A 19997-nucleotide genomic window follows, 5' to 3' on the forward strand; every position below is an offset into this window, starting at 1 on the left:
GTTCCCCATTTTCACTGGGCCACTGTGAACATCCAGATCTTTTTACTGGAGCCGCCAAGTCTTAGAGCCAGTCTGTTGATTCTTTGACTCCCTAGTTAAGTCAGGCATTTGAACTGATTCCGGGGGGGGGGAAAAAAGAGCCAGACTATTGTTTCCCCAACCATGCCCCCAGGCTCAGCCTCCCACACCAAAGGAATGTTTGCAAAGAAGCAGTAAAACTTTACAATAGAATCTCCATGGAGCTGTAAATGAGGACTTGGTTGCATTTTCGTGCAATTTAGTACGCCCTGTCTTCTCACCCAGTTTCTTTTTTTTTTTCTTGCCAGTGTGAGCATAGCGTTGTCATTGTTCCAAAGGGTGATCCTGTTTGCATCTAGCTGCCGCAACTCTCCCACCTCACCCCACAAAAAAACCCCTCAACTTCTCCCATTCCAAAGGAGAAATTAGATGATATAGTACCCTAATCATTTAAATCTGTATTTTAAATTTAATTATCATCTAAGCCAGGTTTTTAAAATTCCACATCAAACACCACCCACGGGAGAGAAGAGGAATAATTTCTAACAATCATTATTTGAGTTTCTCTTTAACTTGAATGTACTGTACTGAGTTCTGGTTCTTTTGCCCATTTGCAATTAGCCACAGAGAACTGGGGAAACACAAACAGAGAAGAATCCGAAACGTGGTACAAGCAGACACTGTAAAAAATACACTCTGGGGTAAAGGGACAGGAACAAAAAGGAAAAGAACACAAATAAGAAAATATTATGAAAAGAGACAAAGGAAAAGAATGTTCCTCACATCTCTCCCCAGTTCCACTTCATGGCAAAACAGTTTTTGAGGCACGTTAGACAACCTCTTATTTCATAGCTTTGGGCCAGACTTACAACTGAATGGAAAAATGTAATAACCCACTAATTCAAAACATTTAGTTTATAACAAAAGCTCTTAGTCAAAGAATAAAATTTATATAAGGGGCTCCCTCTGGGAAAATTTTGGAATGATTCCTCCTCAAATCATTTTCCCCCCAATCTTATTTTTTAAACAACAACAAAAGCAAAGCAAACAAACAAAAACCAAAACACACATATTATCCTATCACCATACATATTATCACAGATTTGTTTTTTCCCTGATTATCACAGATTTGTGATAACATGTATGTGCAATTTGTGTTCTTTCATCCCATACATAGCTTTATTTAAAGTAACCACATGGCCAGATGGCAAATGACAAACTACTGTGAGTGTAAGCTGCCTGAAACGAGTGTGCAAAGTCTCCCTTAGGAAAACACACTTATAAGCAAGAATGACAACCTGGCCCGGCTTCAAGAGCTGCCTCTCAGCTCACTGCACTCAGACAGGTAGTAAGGGTTCTGGCAGGAAGCACTCCCATTCAGTTCACAACCAACAAGTTTCCGAGGTTGAATGTCCCCATGCAAACTTCCAACTGGAAAGAGCATATCGCCTTTCATGTATACAACAATGGCACTGAACATTGATTCATTCATTAAAAGATAAATATTGAGCACATACTAAGGGCCACTCATTTGAGATCCCTCTTGGAGCTTACATTACTTGACAGTAAACCACAATTATATGGTATATTAGAAGGTGGTAAGTGGAATGGACAAAGGAAAAAGTTGAATAGGATAAAAGGGGCTTGGGAAGAGGGGAGGTGGCCAAGTTGTAGTATTAAACAGGAGTCAGGGTAGAGCTTGAAAAAGTGAGATCTGAGTAAAACCTTGAAGGAGGCAATGGCAATAAAATAAGAATCTATCCAGTGAATCCCACCGGCTCTCATTTTAAAGAGGGAGATATGTTTATTGGTAGTGAGACATTAGGACTAGTCAGAGAAGTGCTCTAAGAAAATGAACTCCGGTAAGAGTCACGCATGGAGTAATTTCCTTTCTCATTCAATTAAACCTGATATAAAGTGGCCTGAGTTGTGTAAAGATAATGGCATTATCTGGTTACACAGCAGTCAGTGGTGAGTCTAGGGGTAGAAAGCAGGCTTCCACTCCACTTCCCGGGGCGCACAGGGGGCACACTGTCCTCTATGCGTTATTCCGCACTGCCTCGTAACCTCCTAAGTCCAGAGCTTCAGGAAGGAACCACATAAATTATGGTATTTATTGTGTTACATAATAAGTCGTGTTTGGAAAGAGCTTTTTAATTCTAAAGATTTCCCCAATGATTTTCTCATCTCGTACTTTACATCCTGCAAAAAAGCATGAGAACGAGGAAGTGTTTTCATCTTATAATTTGCATTTGCCTGGATGTCACAGTTTATTGAAGAGCCATGGTTTTACGAAAGTGTCTAGTATTTTTCAATGGTTCCATTTACACATTAAATGGAAAATACATAAATCCATGGCACTTCTTATTCTAACTTTAGCTCTATACCAGTAGCAACAATTTTTTAAAAAAGTTCTAGTATCCCGGACGTGGAAGACTTGACAGCATAGCAAAGGAGTGAAGAGCTCAGCTCTGGAGCCATGTCACCCAGGGTACTGGCCACTTACTAGAGAAGTGACCTCTCCATACCTTGGTTTTCTCATCTGTAACATGGAGGTAATAACACTACATTACAAGGTTATTATGAGAATTTCAAGAGTTATTATTGACAAGGTCCTTGGATCAGTCCCTGGTATGTGTTAAGCATATATAAGTATTTGTTAGAGACATGAATAATATCTGAAGAGACAGCTAAGCAGCCTTAAGCTTAATAAAGGGACAGTAATGCCCTTTACTGTGAATGGAAATCACCTTCACAACCTCATGGTTGTCTTTCTACTTGCTGCAGAGTTAAACTGCCAGCTGCATGAATGATTGCTCTAAACCTATCACTTCCAGTTTTGATGCACAAATTATCTTTCCCCCTGCCTAAAATTCTACTACTCACCATTTAAAAAAATTCTCAGTGGTCACCATGAACTTCTAACCAGTACCAATGGTCTTTTTCTCTCTCCGCATCTTTCTAGTTCTCTTTTTAATCTAGTTATCTTTTTAATCTTTTTAATCATATACGGCTAATGACCCAGTTCCGGCACTATTCTTCATCAACACTGCAAACCACTAGCTCCTTTCCTACATTTGATTGCTCCTTCTCTGGATTCTGACAAACTCTTAACAAGCTTCCACGAGCCAGTTGTTATACTTCCGTCCTATGCTATCCACTTATTCCCCCTTGAAACCTTAATGATTTTGCTGGTGTGAGGCAGGAGTCAACAAATTATGGCCCTTGGGTCAAATCCAGCTGGTCCTTTTATAAATGGTTGAAAAAAACTAAAAGAATAATACTTCATGACATGTGAAATTATATGAGACTCAAATTTCAGTGTCCGATAATCAAGTTGTGATGGAACACCACTACGCCCATGCATTCATCTACTGTCTACGCTCCTCTCAGGCTGCACACAACTGCAGAGCTGAGTAGTTGCGTCAAAGGCTATATGCCCTGCAAAGCTGAACATATTTACTCTCTGGACCTTTAGAGAAAGGTGCTGACCTCTGGATGAAGCTTCTGCCTTTAAACACCCCGCTCGGTCTTTACCTCCGTCTGCTGTCTTTCACTGGTCTGTCCTCCAGTTCCATCTTACTAACCTCTACTCGAATCTCACATTATCTCAAGCTGAACATCTAATTTAAGCCAGTTTACTTAAATTAGCTACTTATCAAGAACTTTCTCATTTCTATTAGGGCTGACAGTCAATTTTTCAGTGAACCAGACAGGTACATTTAAACTCCAGTTAAAAATGAGAAAACTGAGATCTAGACGCTGATGCATGTCAGAGCTAAGATGAGAATCTGGGTGTCCTGAGCCCTCTTTCATTAGTGCAATTAAGTTTTGCAAAGATATCTTTAATTACTACATTCAAGTTAATATATCTTACACCAAAGTCTTTATTAGAGCCCATAACTAATAAAAATATTTTAAGAGTAGAAGTCTTCAGTTAGTACATTCAAGTTAATGTATCTTACACAAAAGTCCTTATTAGAACCTATAAATTAAAATATTTAAGAGTAAATCATTATTCTCTAAAAAGACTGACAAATATTACAAAGGAAAATATGCTCTAATATCACTTGGATAATCCTGGCGGCTTATCCTGGTCCAGAATTTTGGAATTCCATTACCACTACTATTGTATAAATATTGGCATCCTTATTCATAAAAGTCCAACATTTCTGCTTAATCTTTCACTGAAATGAAATCTTATTTTTAACCAACATTTAAATTTTTTCTTCTAGGAATCATCCGATTATTTCTACAGTTATCTGATTACTTCCCAGGAGCGGGTATATAACATACCAGCAAAGAGTCAGAGGAATATTTTGCAAAGTAACACATATTCTAAAAATTTTAACTGTGAATATGCATTTATGTTCCACCAGTCAGCAATTTTACATCGAGCACTTATTAGCTGCCTTGTGTTAGGCATCCAGGTTAAAAGTAAATCCAACATGGTCACTGACTTTCTTAGGAAGTTCATAGTCCAGTGGGGAGGAACTTCCTACGAAAGTCAGTGACCACACCCAAACAGATAAAAATAATAAAACAGTGAATAAGTATAGCGAGAGAGATAAGATCATGATGTTTACTGGAAAGATGACAAAGGGTATGTAGCTCACTTATTTTAAATTTATTTTTTATAAATTAGTTTTTTATTTGTGTTTGAAAGTTAATGCATTTAGCTTTAGATCCTGTGTCATAATTTGAGGTATTAGGTCAGAAAACGCTGCCACAGTATTGCTCCCTAGAGAAGAATTCAAGCAAACCCAAACATATTTTAGTTATTGGTAGCCGCTTAAGCTTTTTAAAAAAATTGCTTTGTAGCATTACATAGGTTTTATGTGTACATTTTTTTTTTTTTTTTTTTTTTTTGTGGTACGCGGGCCTCTCACTGTTGTGGCCTCTCCGTTGAGGAGCACAGGCTCCGGACACACAGGCTCAGCGGCCATGGCTCACGGGCCCAGTTGCTCCGCGGCATGTGGGATCTTCCCGGACCAGGGCATGAACCCTTGTCCCCTGCATCGGCAGGCGGACTCTCAACCACTGAGCCACCAGGGAAGCCCACAACATTATTTTTAAACTTCTGTCCGAACTTCAGCCTGCTCACCACCAAGAGTTCAGTTTCCCTCTGTCACCATACAGTTGACCCCCTTTATCCATTTTTCCCTCCTCCCACCCCCATCCCTTCTGGTAACCACTGCTCTGGTCTCTTTATCCGCGTTTGTTTTTGTTTGGTTTGTTTATTTTATTTATTTAGATTCCACATATGACTGAAATCATATGGTATTTGTCTTTCTCCATCTGACTTATTTCACATAGCATGATACCTTCAAGGTCCATCCATGTTGTGGCCAATGGCAAGATTTCATCTTTTTGTATGACTTAGTAGTAGTATTCCATTGTGTGTGTGTGTGTGTGTGTGTGTGTATACATACACACCACATCTACTTTATCCATTCATCTGTTGACGGGCCCTTAATGGTGTTGGGAAAACTAGAGCGCCACATGCGAAACAATGAAAGTAGACCACTATCTCACATCACACACAAAAACCAACTCAAAATGGATAAAAGACTTGAATGTAAGAAACCATAAAACTTTCAGTAGAAAACAGACAAACAGCTGTTAGGGAACAGAGGCGAAGAGGGAACTTCTAGGTGAAGCCCAGTCCTGGGACACCCGGAGATCTGCAAATGCTTCGGTGTAAGCTTATGGGAGAGTGACGCAGACAAAGGTGGAGAGAGAGGCTGGGGCCTGACCCTGAAGGGCCTTGCTTGTCCTAAGGGGTGGAATTCAGTTGGTGGGCTAGGGAGTCACTGAAGGAGTTTAAGAGAGGAAGTTGTATGGCCAGCGTGACATTGTAAGACATCACTAGTGTAGGTGAAGAGTGTGTTTGAGGGGCTTAAATGGGCTTGACTGGAGGGAGGGAGAGAAGGTGGGGACCCAGTGGCAGCAAATCACGCCAGTGGTGAGGAGGTCAGAACCAATTCTCACGCAGGGTTGTTTTTCCACAACATCCTTGGTCTTAGCAGCCTGCCTTTGACAGTGTGTATTATGTTTCAGGAACCATTATATACTTGACATATAAAAATTTAAAAATTAGACCGTAGCTATTAATAAATGACCCTGTTACCACTCATGCTTTCATTTGCAGTAAACCTTAAAATATACCCTTATTCTTTTTAGTAACGACAAAAGATTACAGGTGTAAACCTACAAGCGTAAGTGCAGAGCTGTCTAAGGACTCATAGAGAGGCCTCCAGCCCCCTTGAATTCTTCCCTTTCCCCTCCCCATTTACACAAATCTTCAGGCATTAAATATAGTTAGGGCATTAAAAGTCTTTAGTTTGAATCGAAAACTTTCACAAACTTTGTTTAAAGGTATTCTGTAAAAAGAAACATTTTCAAATACTAAACAGGAGTTACAAGTAGAAACAAGGCATGATTATGCCATATAATATATACACACATTTTGAATTACATAAAATTTGAGTCGTAGATCAATTGAAAATGGACTGTATAATCAACAAAGATCACCGTGGTCATCTAAGTGGGGAAGGGGAGGGAAGGGAAAGAAAAGTCAGATGTAATGGAGTTCTGGTCAGAGCTCCAGATTCTAAATGATAATTTAAGCATGTCTCAAAGGAATTTAGCTCTTGAAAATAGAAAATTTCTCAGCCTAACCTTACCTATAAATGGTGCTTTTACTGACTACTGATGTGTTTTATGCTATTTTTAAAAATCAAGCTTAACATCTGAAATAGAAGACTGTACATGACTAAGTTAATTTAGGTGTACTGATTATCTTTATGCATAGTTAAAATACTTGAAATACAACGTTTAAATCCATAGACACACCCATTCATTCTTGTGCTTTTCGGACTCGTTGGATTGGAAAACATCATAGCAGAAAGCATCCTATGCAAGGCCACAGGTCTATAAAATAAAATGTACACACTTAGTAGTAAGAGATTTTAGAAATTTATAAAAATTAACTAGCAACATAATCTCCTTAATAAACGTTCATAACAATGTTTTAATAATAGATAGACTTACAGAAAGCTTAGGCCTAGCTTCGGTTTATTAAGGAACAAAGTCTTCCCATAACTTTAACTTTTGGGAGGATTATGTTTCATGTTTTTATAAATACTTGCATATTGAGAGAAATTATATACAGTCTATAATTCTTATCTACGAAAATGGCAATCATTATTGAAGCTGCAAAGCAAATTAATAACAGGCAGATGAATTAATACAATCAATAAATGTACACATAAGAGAGTAAATTTTAAAAACAGGACTGCCAAATAAAATACAGCATGTCCAGATAAAGTTGAATTTCAGATAGACAAAATTTCACAATTAAGGGATTTTTAAAAAATCCACAAATTCATTTGTTAATACAATTGTAATTTATGATATTAAAAAATAGCCTTAAGTATTTGATACAGCAGATGGAAAAATATACTTTATATTATTCAAGACAAATTGAATTCACCATAGGTTCTTGCTGTTTGGCACTTAATTGATTAAAAACTGAAAGATGAGTTCGCCAGTTGTTGGCTAAAGAATCGATCTCTTAGCCACTGCATTGAGAAGCCTGCTCACCACAACAAAGGCGAGCCCCCTGCTCGCCACAACTAGAGAAAGCCAGAAAACCTGCGTGCAGCAATGAAGACCCAATGAGCCAAAAATTAAATAAATAAAAAAAAAAGAATCAATCTCTTACTTTTCACATCAGGCATTTTTCTTACAAATTACTACTCTTCATCTCTTTAGTCTAAGATATTAAACATTTAAAACTTCTTCTTTGATTTATTTGTCAGTTTTAAATGCCATTACTGAAGAGCTGCCATCTAAGAAGACTATTAGAGCAATAGCACAATGGAAGGATCAGCCGGCAGTCTCCTTAATCCAGCAGACGCTACTGGGACAACCGATATTATGTGGGCCCTGACGTGATGAAATACCAAGTAATATAAACATCACCCATGGTAAATTCGAGTTAAACATTTTTGACAAGTTAAATTTTTCCATTTTACAGGAAATACAAGACTTAGAGCTAGAGGAAAAAAAACAAAAACAATCACTCAAACTGAAAAGTGGAACATTTTGCTGGTCTGGCCTCACCAATAAATCAATTAAATAATAATAACAATAAAGGGAATGTGCCAGATTAAAAGAGATTTAAGGAACATCACAACCAGATGTATGATTCTGGATAGGATGCAAGTTTTGGATAAACCAGCTATAAAGAAAGGCCTTTTAGACAAATGGGGAAATTTGAATATACACTGGGTATAATCTTACACATTTAACAGTTAAATAATAATGTTAAACATACACACACACACGCATGCATGGTTGTAGAGATGCTGGCCTGGAATGCAAATACGTGTCTGATGGCAGATGCCCATGAAGAATTATTTTAACCGTCCCATGAATCATGTTATTTCACAAAAGTGTATTAAAAATCACTAATATTCTAGAACTTCATTGGTACAATAGTCTTTTCTTTCTTCTGCTTCTGAATTAATCTTTAATGATGAATCATATGGCATGTTGAAAACAAGACAAATGGAAATCTCCCTTCTCATCAATATCTGGTCGGGGGAGTGGCTGGGGGTAGAAAGGGAAACCTTAAGAGATGATAATGTATCAATTCTTTAGAAGGAACTTGATCTGGCATCTACTTTGCCAGTTAATCCTGATGCTAGGAAATACCCTTCACTCTGCATGTGTTAAAGCTAAAGGCTTCTGCTGTGGATCCTAGTTAATAATTTAATCTAAAACCATTGGTACCATCTGCTTGGTCAATTTCAAAACGTCTGCTATCACTGGGCCTAGTTTAGTCAAGTCACAATATTCATGTGACAAATGCTGAACAAATGAAAGGCGAAGCAGACGGAAAGTATGCTTTGGAGAAAAGAAACCCCCATCAAAAGTCTAAACACAAAGGGAGCCCTGCTGACTGAGCATTCAAAGTTCAACCATGCCTGCGGGGATGGAAGGACGCACCGTCTCTCTAATGTAGGGAATGTGACAATCCAGAGGCTGTCCTGACATGATGGACATAAGGTGGGGCAGACGGGGGAGAGCTTTGTGAAGGGAATGGGCCCTGAGACTGGAAATACTGGTGGGTAAGGATACAGCAAGGGCAAACTGGAAAGGGGAGATGTCACAGGCTCCTAGAAAGGTACAGCTGAAAAGAGCCCTAAAGAGCATCCAATCCACTCTTTTTTTTTTTTTTTTTTTTTTTTTTTTTTACAAAATAAGTGACCTGCAGTAGATCACAGAGCTACCCAGCAGCTGAGCTCATTCTGCATCTTGTGCTCCAGTTTTCAATACACCACGCTACCCTGCCTTCACTGCAGAGGGCTGATGGGGCAGGGCTCCAACCATCCACACTCATTTCTCCCTCTGTGACCCTGTTATTCTTCCCCGGGAATGCTGGATACCTGACCTATCCACTTGGCATGCCCTATTCATTTTCTAAGTTATAATTCAAGCATTTACCTTCCTTCAGAACCATTCCTTGACAGAGCTTTCATAACTTTCTATTTCAAAAATATATGTCATTTTACTTCAAGGATAACTTCCTCCAAAGTGAACTATGTCTGTCTTGCAGAAAGAGAACAAATAATATCACTACATGTAAAAGCCTCTTATACTTGGACTAATTATTCTTCACATGTTGCATAGCCCTAATCCATCCACGAGTGCACTGATTCATCTAATTCATTTTATTCAGCCTATATGAGGTATATAATCGCTCATTTCAGGAGAGAAATCATGTATATGGGTAGAGCAACATATCAACTAGTTCAATTAAGTTAACTCATTTTACCTTCCCCAATACTGTCATTCAAAACATATTTTCTGAATACATATTAAAGGCCTAGCACATCTTAGAGAAGAGAATAATTTTCAATCACTTGGAAATAAGAATATTTTTTCTGGGCTATTTAAATTTAACATAATTATATCCTTTTATAATAAAAATAATTTAAAGGGAAATAAAATTTTAAATTTGAAAAGGAAAAAAAATCAACATAACCTTTCTTCTAAATCTTCAGGGAAGAAAAAAAATCTCATCATGGAATGAAAAGCCAAAGTATAATGTGATGATCTTGGAAATCTAATTTAAGAGAGTCATATGATTAGCTGAGGTGCTTTATATTCTGGGCTCTCTTTTACTTTTTAAATTGGACAATATTAAGAACCTGCTTGATTAATGGTGTTACAAAACCTGTAAAGAATCTACACTTGAGAAGAATTTTCTACCTAGAAAAAAACTGAGAGCAAAGGATACTTCCTAATCATGACTACCAGGGGAAAACTGACAAAATAAAGTCGAAGGTTGCCACCTACAGGGGGACGCTGTCCGCTCAATGAGACACTGGTAAAAGGATTCCTCCTGCTGCCTCTTGACAGAAAAGCTTGGAAAAAAGGGCTCTGGTTTAACACACCCATATTCATGGTCATGTCTCAAAAGAATGTCCTCAACTTCTTCCACCAAAGAAAGACCATACTCTGTAATCTCTGTGCCCCTTTTGAGCCTCAATTTAGACAAAGTTGATCTCATACCTCCAGGAAGATTTGTGAATATTCATAAGCTCCCTAGTATCTACAACCAAGCTCAGATTAAGGAAGCACCTCTGAATTATAGAAAGCATTTCTGATTCAATAAGGGGGCAGCTACAAGTGAATAATTAGGACCAAGAAAATAGAGGTCCATATCAATTTACAACCAAAAGGTAAAATCTTATAACAAAGGAATCCAAAGGAGCATGTTTCCATTTGGAGAGAAGATGATTCTGAAACCATATTGTCTACAAATACAAAAAATAATTTTAAACGAACAAGGGGAAATCAGATTTATCATTGCCTAAGTTCTTCCCAACTAATGATCAATAAGTATGAAGATTTAGAGAAAAGAATCGCTTGAGCTTTTTATTTTACAAGCAATGGGAAGAATTCCATGAGCTGTTCAGTTTTTTTTATTTCCTGTGATTTCTTATATTGTTTCACATATGGTTAAGATGAAGGCTACGATTAATAAGCTGATGTGATCAACTGCTTTTGTTAAGAGGCCAGCTGGTTCACATGCAAAATGATAATTAGACAAATTAAGACAGACTGCTTTGGTTTGCTGATGAACTGACAGCAATACTTATAGTTAAATGTCTCCAACTGTATTTGGTTTTCTAGTAATGGTAAAAGTTGATCTAGGTAAGGATAACATTTATGATTCATGTTAGGTTTTATAAAAAAAATTTTACATTGTCCTAAGCCACTGAATAAACAGCAGCAGAATTCTTCAGAGAAACCATAGCTCCTTATAAAGCATGAGTGCTAGGAAGGTTTTGTAATTATGCTGGAGATGTCACAGCAGGAGCAAGGGAAGGTCAGCCTGGCATAAAATGATATTCAGACAATCTAGAGAGTACAGAACTTTTACTTAAGTTAGGCAGTCACAGACTTTTGAAACAACTAAAACCTGCCTATAAACTCAAGTTTTCATATACTTTCATGGATTTTTCTTTTCAATCCAGAGAGGTAACATTTAAATAAGTAAACAACAAATGACAGCAAGAGACAAGAATAAAAACATTGGTTAGTATACAGAGACTTATATTCAGTAACCTAATTCTCGTAACCTAATATTTCTAAAGCAAGGATTTCACGATGTAGATTTCTGAACTGATGCTGCAGAAGTGTCTTCACACTTGTGGGCGTTCTCTGGTACTAGAAGACGATACATCTGGACACAAATGGAAGGGACGGGAAGCATGGTGATTGCAAAGCCCACATAATTAGGCTCACACAGAATCTGAGAAAAATCAATCGTAATCAAAACAATAATGCTAATACTAGGTAACAGCTGGCCACTGGCTTTGTAAAAACTGATATGCTTAGGTCCCCCGCATCGGCATCATGGCAGTTTGAAACAGCAGAAAAAAAAACAAAAAAAAAGAAATTCTTCACATCTTGCAAATACAATAATATCAGGCCGGATTAACATCAACAGTCTTCTTCATGTGCCTAACATTATTTTTAATATGCAGCCAAAACTACGAAGCTTGGAAATATAAAGACAGGGGTGAATATTTCATAATTTGGTCCACTGATTATTTTGTGTGTGTGTGTGCTTTTTCACTAAAGAAAAAAGATCAAGGGAGTAGAAATCACTATAGGAATTTGGTAACGAAGACATGGGCAATCAATGTTTTCCTCAACCAGAATAAAAAGAAAAGAAATCTGGGGAGAAAATAAAACAGATTAAGTTCTTACAATGCCAAATAGTTTTCCCAAACCTCTCTCAAGTTGTATGGCAGCTCTCAGAAGACTCAGCTTCATCCATTTTTATCACCTCATCTGAAACACCTATCTCTTTGTGCATAGCAATCCACACACATCATTATATGACAGAAACAAGTTCAAATGAAGCTGCCACAATCAATTCTCATTAGCAAACTGTATTTAAGTATACATTTAGACCATCAAGGGCGGTCCTAAAATAATTGCACTTTTCAATACATGCCTTGATGTTCATGTACAATCAGCTTCACTTGAATAGAATTTAATTATTTTAACTGCTTTCTGAAGAGAAATACTCACCAACTGCACCCCACTGGATAGAGGAATCAGCCACAGACTCCAGACAATGTATTATGTTCATTATCAAAATAATCCCCGGGGCAGCTCTGGAGAGCTAGTTCCAGCAGGACACCCCATGTTGAAATAGGATAAAATGCACTTCTTTGCTCAGTAGTAGCCTTCCTCTCCCTCTTGTCAATACAATCACAACCACTCATCAACAACGATAACTCTATATTCTGAACTTTCTAGCTTCACTCATATTGTTTAACATCAACACTCCCCTCCCCCCCCCACAAAAAAACACGGCCGCTTCTTTCCGCAGCTGCTGCATGCCACAAATAGCTTCTTGTATTTGACTTAGAATGCACCCCAAACTAAACATGTTGAATGGCAACGTGAATGCTTCATTCAGAGAGCACTAAAATGTGTAGAATGTCCTAAAAACATCGCACTGGAAAAGGGGATAGTTTGGTAGTCCTGAGGCAGAGGACTGCTTTCAGCAGTAGCCTGCAAATTCTCCTGTTCTTTTTTTATTATTATTAGTTTCTGCTTTATAACAAAGTGAATCAGTTATACATATACATCTGTTCCCATATCCCTTCCCTCTTGCATCTCCCTCCCTCCCACCCTCCCTATCCCACCCCTCCAGGTGGTCACAGAGCACCGAGCTGATCTCCCTGTGCTCTGCGGCTGCTTCCCACTATCTATCTACCTCACATTTGGTACTGTATATAGGTCCATGCCTCTCTCTCGCTTTGTCACAGCTTACCCTTCCCCCTCCCCATATCCTCAAGTCCATTCTCAAGTAGGTCTGTGTCTTTATTCCTGTTTTACCCCTAGGTTCTTCATGACATTTTTTTCCCTTAAATTCCATATATATATATATATGTGTTAGCATGGAAACAACCTAAGTGTCCATCATCGGATGAATGGATAAAGAAGATGTGGCACATATATACAATGGAATATTACTCAGCCATAAAAAAGAAACGAAATTGAGCTATTTGTAATGAGGTGGATAGACCTAGAGTCTGTCATACAGAGTGAAGTAAGTCTCCTCTGTTCTATGCAGAGGGCTTTGGAAGATTCCCACAATGATCAAAGGAGGAGCGAATTCCCCTCAGCCTGCCCTCTCCACGTGGGCTTTCTCTAAGGTTGCCTCCATTCCCCATGATGAAGGTCTTGCTTCTTGCTTTCCTAATAGAAGGTACTTGGTCTATGTATGCTCTAGCATCAATTATCCATTCTCGGGTTAAGTCAAATGGTTTTTAAGTTGTTTGCCTTAATGCTTTGTGTGTTCTACACATGGCAAAACCCCCTCTGCCATTTTTGTAAGCTCCTGGCAGGCCAGGGCCGAATCCATACAGATCTCTTTGCACAGGGCCAATCCTGGTGCCAGGAAAAGCCAGATGCTTGGGAACTTGATACAATGTGAAAACACATAACATTCATGGGCACATTCAAAAAAAGGGGGTAATCACCCATCTTTATGAAACAGGTGAGGGAGGGAAAGAGCCTGGAAATGTTAAAAGCATTTGTCTATAGGGCCATAGTTGTTTAACCTCTGTGGAAATTTCCCTTAAGAAGTAGCTTGCAAATATAACAAAAATGTCCACATAGATAATGGTTATTTTCACCTCATTATACATTGTACAAGTCATTTTTTGAAATGTCTCCTTGTGTGTTGAAATTGGAATTTATTTACTTTAATACCAGGTATATTGGCAACCAAATGATTGCTGGGGCTGATGGACAAAGGGGGAAGAGTTAAAGGGAAAAACTCCTTTTTGGTTGCTATGAAAAATGAGAGAAGAATAGTGGGTTACTTTTTTCTTACTTTTTTCCCATGATACGTTGGGGCTCAGATTAATTGCCATTTCTTCAGGAAAGCAAACCTTCCCTGACCCTGATTCTGTTTCTACCTTCTATTATTCACTCTCATGGAGACCTTCACTTTTCTTTCATAGCACTAGGACTTGTGTTTGTGTAGTTATTTGTTTAGTAACTGTATGTCCCACTAGACACAGGATCTAGACTGTAGAACAGAGGCCACAGCTCAGCAGGTCTGCAGGGTCCAGGTGCCGAGCACCAGATCTGATACACAGCAGGCATGCAGTTAATATTATTTTATTAAAGGAATGAGTTACAGGAAGAAAAGAAACAGTTTAAACACTATGAGCTCTAGAGGATTTAGCTTTACTCTATGGCATTAAAAAATAACTAATGTTAAAGTATCAGTATTAATAAAGAGCTTTTAAGAAGAGACAAGGGCTTCCCTGGTGGTGCAGTGGTTGAGAGTCCGCCTGCCGATGCAGGGGACACGGGTTTGTGCCCTGGTCTGGGAAGATCCCACATGCCGCGGAGCGGCTGGGCCCGTGAGCCATGGCCGCTGAGCCTGCGCGTCCGGAGCCTGTGCTCCGCAACGGGAGAGGCCACAGCAGTGAGAGGCCTGCGTACCGCAAAAAAAAAAAAAGAAGAAGAGACAAAAGTTCATTCAAAAATATCACATCACTCCTTTCCAGCCTGGTCTTCTTTATTAAAGATGCTATACACCAAGCACTAACCACTCTAAGCACTGGAGACCCCAAGATGGAGACAATTCTTTTACAAAGCCTTCCTTGATCCTTTCATCTCCCATGCCCTCTCCCCACAAGAGTGGATTGTTCACTCCTTTGTGGTTTATCCATTCCATAACTGGCCTAATCTGCCTCCCATACTAGGACCTTCCCTCCTTGAGGACCAGGACCAGGCCTTTATTGGCTTTGGAGATGCCAGTAAGTTTGACTAAATGACAAAAATGAATCTATTCCTTGTCTGTAAGGAATTCTATTGAATAGAAGAAGACAGATACAAGCAAACAGTAATAAGACATTTTAAAACAGAGGGTAAACTCTAATGGGGGCCAAAAGGAAATGATATCAGGGAAAACATGACATAGCAGGATGACATGTGAGCTAGACCTTGAAGGCTTTGCTACATAGAGAGGATATGAAACACATTCCAACTAGACAAAAGTGCAAGAGCAAAGGCCGAAAGAAGAGAGCGAGGCGTCTGTGTGCTGGGAATATGAGTCATGTGTATGACAAATGGTGCACGCTGCCTCTGATGGCCTCAGTCAAACCGCCTTGCAGTCACTGGGAGCTGGAAACCACATTTCCCCGACTCCAGTATACCTGAGCCTCCTGGTTTGAAAAGTCGCTGCACCTCAACTTGGCTGAGGACTTGAGTCTGCACTAGGCTGGCTCTGGTGGTTAGTCTGACTGTTGAGACACTTCAGTAGGAGTGGTAACTGCAGCCTCAGCGTCCAGTCCCTCCTTACGTGGAGATGGTAGGCTAGACCAGTAGCACTCATTTCGCAGGTAAGGCACACAGCTGTGGCAATGTGATCTTGGAGTCCAAACCTGAGTGCCAGTTTTCTGCTGGCAGCAGAGATAACGGCTCCCTTGGTGAGCCAGTTCTGAACTGGTTTCTTGGAAATCATTCCTGGGAGTTCAACTTGGACCTGTTCCCCAAGTTTTTCCAACGATCCTTACACCCTGTGTTCAATCCCCTTCTGCGTACATTGCTGTCTGCACCTGAACCTGCCTGAGACAATCTGCTAGCCCTTCAGATGAAAAAATGGGGTTCCTAGGGCTGGCAGTGGGAATATGGCTGGAAAAGTAAGTCAGGACTGGTCGGGAGGAATCTTGCCTATTGACTAAAGGGGTCAGACTTCATTCAGTCAGTAATGATTGGACAGCAAAAGTTTTCATATAAGGTAGTGATCCTGTGTTTTAGAAAAATTTGAAAGACATAGAAAAATGAATTGAGATAGTAGGCAAATTCCATAAAACCAAGATAAACTAATGTTGATGAAAGAAGGAATGGAGGTAAGTAGTCTGTGCCCCTTATGTTAATGACTTCCCCCATGCCTCACCTTTGGCTGTAGCCTAACACTGCCCCCCTCTCTTCAATGCTAATCTATTCCAGGTAGGACACCAACAATCTGGGGGATGGGATACAGTCACCTACTGACTCACGTTAGCCTCTAGTCTCACCAGTCTCTCTTTCAATTTCATATTGCTGGACAATTTTGAATGAACATTTTAGTTCCTGATTACTTCTTACCTTGACAAACTGACTTTTTTTTTTTGCTAAGAGTGGGGTTTGTATAAACTGTATGGTCATGAACAAAGCTCATAAATGATGGCGCATAGACACATGAAAAGATGTTCAACATCACTAATTATTAGAGAAATGCAAATCAAAACTACAATGAGGTAACACCTCACACAGATCAGAATGGCCATCATTAAAAGTCTACAAATAATAAATGCTGGAGAGGGTGTGGAGAGAAAGGAACCCTCCTGCACTGTTGGTGGGAATGTAAATTGGTACAGCCACTATAGAGAACAGTATGGAGGTTCCTTAAAGAACTAAAAAGAGAGTTACCATATGATCCCGCAATCCCAATCCTGGGCATACATCCAGAGAAAACTCTGATTCGAAAAGATACAGGCAATGTTCATAGCAGCACTATTTACAATATCCAAGACATGGAAGCAATCTAAATGTCCATCGACAGATGAATGGATAAAGAAGATGTGGTATATACACACAATGGAATATTACTCAGCCATAAAAACGAATGAAATAATGCCATTTGCAGCAACATGGATGGACCTAGAGATTATCATACTAAGTGAAGTCAGACAGAGAAAGACAAATATCATATATTACTTACATATAGAATCTAAAAAAATGATACAAATGAACATATCTGCAAAACAGAAACAGACTCACAGACATAGAAAACAAACTTATGGTAACTGAAGGGGATAGCAGGGGGATAGCGGGGGTCATGGGGGAGATAAATTAGGATTTGGGAATTAACATATACACACTACTATATATAAAACAGGTGAACCACAAGGACCTATTGTATAGCACAGGGAAGTTGCTCAATATCTCATAATAACCTATAATGGAAAAGAAAAAAATAAAGAAATGTATCTTATAAAAAAGACCATAAATGAAAAATAACATAGTTTCTGTTTATTTTTAAAACACTGTCTTTTCCTCAATGTTAATTACATACAACTCTGAAATACTGCATCAATTCTGATAAAGAATACACAAGAAAATCTAGCCACTATCAGTATTTAGGGAAAGAACATCAGTGTTTAGGGAAAGAACATAGATAATTGAAACAGGACAGCCAGCATTTTATTAAAGCAGCTATGATGGCAATGCCAGAACACTTAGATGCAAACAGAATCCACTCATTATATTAAGGCAAGAGGAATTACTGAGGGACCTTAAGGAGCTTTCAGAATCTCCAATCTCCAGGTGGCCAGAGGATAAGTTTACACACCACATAGTCAGGACTGTTACAATGAAACGTTGCCGCTGTCGCCACCTGCTGGTCATCACCGGCTATCACTGATCATGTACAAGTCTGGATGTCAAGTGTCCACAGAAGCAAATGTTGGAAGAGCAAGAGACCAGTGCTGCTGGGCTTGCCAGGAGATCCAAACAGCCTACACAGCTATTGCCTATGATTCCTCAGTTTGGCATCCAAATTCAATCAGTGGGTCTGGGTGACAGAGCCTAGGTCATGTACCTGCAACTCTAGCTGCAAGGGAGTCTGGGAAATGAAGGTGTTAGCTAACATGATAGGAGAAGTCAGGCCAAACAGGGAGTGAGATGGAGCTGAATGAGCCAGTGACAGAAACTGCTGCAGGATTTCTGGCCAAGTTCTTGAGAAAGAACAATTACAAGAGGCTCCAAAATCAACTGGGATTCATCGCCTTTTATATCTGTTTTTGATTCAGATCCAGAAATATAGTCATTTACGTCTGATCTTCCTAAATCAGCAGCTGAGAAAGTTGGAGAATGCTTTTACTCAAATTGCATCAGTGGCCCACAAGTAGTATTCAACATGGTCACCTACTAAGTACATCAACTCAACACAGCCCAGGACTGGTTTCTTTCCATAGACTTCATTTTTGGAGAACTTAAAAAAAAAAAAAAAATTACAGCAGATTTTTTAAAAGACATGCTCAAATTCACATTATATAAGAAAAATAATGGCAATAGAGGTGAGAGTGGAAGGTTCAAAGGAATGATTTTCAAGAAACCGGAATTTATTCCATAGGTTGTTGCAATCTGACTTCACAAATTAAAAGAGCAAGTTCGATAAACTCACTTTTCCAACTACCTTATGTAATTAAAATTGGAAAAAAAAATGAACAGAAACAATGCTAGAAAAGTTAATGTTTGGCCTTAATTATCTACTATATCATGTGTTCTCAGGAAGAAGAGTGAATAATCTAAGCAGTGATATAGAAACTCTGATACTTACACATTCCAAAATGCCACTGAAGAATTAAACACTCCATAGGTGAGCATCTATTGAGAGAACACAATTTTTCTGAGCATACTGCGCAAATAAGCCATCTCTGAAATGAGGCAGGAAAAAACCACCATGTAGATAGTAATATCTTCAGCAGTATTTTTTCAAGGCATAATTTAGTGGTAATTTAGTGAATCTCCTTAAAAAAATTCTATTTTGCTATCCAATTTTCCTTTTGATAAAATGACCTGAAGAAAGTCTTATCAAGAAACAAATGACAATCAAATGGAATTTCTATGGATCTCATTATTCAAAAATATTTATTTCTTCATAAACACCCTGATATTATAAAATAAAAGCATTAAATATTAATGTTCTTACCCAGTTTTTTAAAAATCAGAGAAATGGCATCTTGGATGAAGAAAGTAATTTACTGCCATCTCGATCTATGAATAATTTAATTTTGCAAGGCGAGTGTGACATGTGTACAAGATTTTTTTTTTTTTTTTTTGTGGTACGCGGGCCTCTCACTGTTGGGGCCTCTCCCGTTGAGGAGCACAGGCTCCGGACACGCAGGCTCAGCGGCCATGGCTCACGGGCCCAGCCGCTCCGCGGCATGTGGGATCTTCCCAGACCGGGGCATGAACCCGTGTCCCCTGCATCGGCAGGCGGACTCTCAACCACTGCGCCACCAGGGAAGCCCACAAGATGTGTTTTTAATTGTCATGATACATAGTCCACGTCAGAAGAGCAACAGGGAGCAGGGCGACTTTCGTAAACAATCTTTGAAAACAAGCACAGTTGTCTGCAGGTTGTTGTCTGGTGCTAGTTCTCTCTCACACTTCAGAAATGACGCTCCTCCACACACAACTAAGGGTTTCTAACAAGATGTCTGGAGAAGGATCCAGAACACTTACATTGGCCATATCGTATTTCTTATTCCCTCCATTTCAGGATTCAGAGAGGGTTGATTAGTAACTCTTTGCTTCCCATTTATATTACTGAAAGGTTCTATCTCTAAAAAAGAAACATGTCAGCCCTCTCT

At 39.1% G+C, this 19997-nt stretch overlaps 1 protein-coding gene across 4 annotated transcripts in view; it reads right to left on the bottom strand.

Annotated features, from left to right (window-relative positions):
- The window catches only part of NHSL1 (NHS like 1), a gene marked incomplete at its 5' end in the record, with an annotated part of 243045 nt that overhangs the window by 59127 nt on the left and 163921 nt on the right, over nt 1–19997 (bottom strand). The gene's annotated exons all lie outside the window — the stretch shown is intronic.

Source organism: Hyperoodon ampullatus, assembly GCF_949752795.1.
Source record: "Hyperoodon ampullatus genome assembly, chromosome: 12".
NCBI lineage: Eukaryota > Metazoa > Chordata > Mammalia > Artiodactyla > Ziphiidae > Hyperoodon > Hyperoodon ampullatus.